Source organism: Lissotriton vulgaris, chromosome 3_1, assembly GCF_964263255.1.
Source record: "Lissotriton vulgaris chromosome 3_1, aLisVul1.2, whole genome shotgun sequence".
Classification (NCBI taxonomy): Eukaryota; Metazoa; Chordata; class Amphibia; order Caudata; family Salamandridae; genus Lissotriton; species Lissotriton vulgaris.
This window is the reverse complement of record NC_141689.1, coordinates 1,231,593,560-1,231,596,821: the sequence shown is the minus strand read 5'-3', so window position 1 is coordinate 1,231,596,821 and position 3,262 is coordinate 1,231,593,560.

Below are 3,262 nucleotides of genomic sequence, written 5' to 3'. Positions count from 1 at the left end.
GCTGTCTGATTACCTTGAGAAAAACAATCTGCTTGATGACACGCAGTACGGTTTCCGGAAACTCCAAGGAACCGAGACTGCCTTAATTAAGGCGGCTGATGATATCAGAACCATTAGAGACCTTGGAGGGACTGCTGTCCTCATAATGTTGGACCTTTCAGCGGCCTTCGACACGGTCAATCATTCCGTTCTGATTGACCGTGTCGGAAAGTTGGGCATTGGTGCCAAAGACCTGCTGGCCTCATTTCTGTCAAGCCGCACACAAGCAGTGACGCTGGGACCTTTTAAATCACCAGAACTTGCCTTGCCATGTGGTGTTCCTCAAGGCTCATCTCTAAGTCCGACACTATTTAATATTTATGTGTCGGACTTAGCTAGGGTTATTAAATCATACCAGATGAGCCTTACCTCCTATGCTGATGACACACCATATCACCTCTTGCACAGCACAGAACACGGGAGATTATTCCAACATCGAGTTTCAAGATAGTGAATCCAGATACATGGGATACTTGCCAGACAAGACAGGTAGGCGACTTTTTAACCACATAGCCTTTCATAAGATTCAAATAATGTGGTTTATAGATGGTCATGAGATGCTCACTTATTTTTTTAGGAAGGTGATGAGCTCATTTTTTCGAGTTATCAATTACATTTGCTAACAGTCAGGTAGGCTGACTTACAGTCAGTGCAGTTTATGTATATATGGTCACTTTATGGTTTAGTAATCTTACACATACAGACACCATGGCATAGATATAAATGGGACTCGTTATGACAAACGGGCACTAGGTTGTGCATGTACACGAGGTGGAGATCTAGGCTCCCGCAGTTTAAGTTTTGACTATTGTTATTGTGTTGGTTTTATTTGTAGTATTCCCCTGATGAAGGTAACCATTACCGAAATGCATTGGGACTGACAAGCAAATGATGTTAAGAGGAACAAGTACATGATGTAATGTATTTGATGAAGACAGAACACAAAGAAAAAACTGGCATTAAAGCTACAAAGTGTTTCCATTGAACTGTTTTTTGATTCTTTGACCCCAACACGAAGGGGCATGGACAATATTTCAACAATGGTTGTTTAAAATTTGATTTATTGTTTATATATTGAAATGTGGTGTCACATTTAAGTGTGGTTTACGGAGCACCCCATGGGGGCGTGTGCATAGTGCGTCGCTTTCAAACAGTCTCTGTTTGGTCATTTGATTTCTCACACTGACGTGAGCCGGTCAGTCTAAGCGGCAGCACCGCAGAAAAATTGTTTATAATTGGTTAAAAATTGGATGTAAATAGGTGTGCAGAGTGTCTACCTTGTTATAGTATTCTTTACCCAGCTGGTGCTTGCCATAAATAATAATGGAGAACAGGTGGCAGCACGCTTTCAGGAAGGCATGTCAGCAATTAAAGACTGGATGAACATCAACTGTCTTAGGTTGAACTCCGAGAAGACGGAGGTAGTTATCTTCGGGAAGATCTCCCCCCTATGGTCAGCAGAATGGTGGCCTTCATCCTTGGGAGCCGTACCAGTACCAGTAGCAAGGGTCGGAAATCTGGGAATAGTCTTTGATGAGAAGCTCAACTTCATGGCACATGCCAACCAAACTGCGGCAAATGCCCATCACAAACTCAGGCTTATTCGGAAAATCATCGCACATCTTTCTGAAAGCGCTGGCAAAACTGTGGTGAGCACCCTCGTGCTCTCCGCTTTAGACTATTGCAACGGCCTATTTGCCAATGCACAAAACCGGGTACTCTCCAAGCTGCAATTGATTCAAAATGCGGCAGCAAGAGTACTCTCCAGGACCCCTAAATTCAAATCTATCAGTCATACCATCAGTAACTACCACTGGTTAACAATCAGAAACCGAATTAAATCCCTCTGTCTGACATTTAAGGCCATCCACAACCAAGGCCCAATGTCCCTGCGAGAACAGCTTACTACCTACTGTCCATCTAGACAATTGAGACCTATGTCACAGCATCTACTGGCAGTACCCCGTACCAGGACAGCTACTTGGGGAGACAAGCGCTTCACAGTGACAGCAGCCAGACTCTGGAACTCACTTCCTTTAACAATTAGATCGTGTCATTCCCTTCTCCAGTTCCGGAAACTGCTGAAGACGTGGTTGTTTAACCAGTAATGAGTCCTTTTTGCCACTGTGCGGTCACCTCCAGAGATCCAAACAGTAATCTTAGCGCCAAGACGCCCACGGGCATACGTATGCGCTTTATAAATCTCAATAATAAATAAATAAATAAATAAACTGCAATTTCTAGTGGTGCCTTGATGGACTCCATGTTAGTAGTTGAGGAAAGGGTGGCCGAGGCGGTGGTTGTATGCCCCTTATTGGGGTTTTGCATATCCTTAGTTGTTTCTTCTCTTATTGTCAATAATGTAACAGAAGGTTCGAGTGGTAAGCCTATTCTTGGCTCAGGCGGAACACCAGGGACTCTTGATGATGACTGGATAGAACCAAGGTGTGCACAGCTCGGGGGATATTGAGGGAGCTATGAGGTCTTCGTTAAGTGCACCACCTTTCATTGTTTTTAGAATTGGTCCTTCTTGGATGCCCTCCGGACGTGGAGCAGTTGTTCCTCCTTTCAGGCCCTCACCCTCGTTGTGGTCTCTCTTCTCTGTGTTCTCTGTGTTGGGATTTGAATGATGCACTGTCATTGGGCAAAGGGGGGAGGTCACTCAAGCTTTCGTTATCGAGGTTTAGCAACGCCCCTGCATCTTTTAAGAAGGAGAACTTTGTGTAGATCTTTGGCTGGAGGGCTACCTCTGACCCTTCCAGAGGTCTGAGTTTGGGCGTTGCCTACCACCACCAGTCTCTGGTGCTGTATGCTTTCTTCCATTAACTGCTTCTTGTTGCTGGAGATCTCGCTGAGGCCTTTGCTCTTGCTGAGTATAGATGTAACCGACCAGCTTTCTTTTCCAGATTTAATTTCATTGCGTTCCGTATGCCTCCTTAGATTTGGAGAGTCTTGAGTGTATTGGAATTTTTAGGTAAGTACACGTGATGACTACCTAAAGTGTAGCTGTTCCCCCGTCTGTTTTCGGTCCTGTTATTATTATTCTTACATTCTCTCTCCATTGCATTCCGTTTGAGAAGCTATTTCCCTGCCTTTTCCAGAAATATCCTGTTGCCGCTTGCTTAAGGCTTGCCCTCTGCAAGAGAGCTGGATGCTGCTGGTCCCGGCCATCCTGGGGGCTCTTGACTGTGGGAGCCCGGTTCTAGAAATGTTGCTTGGCCTT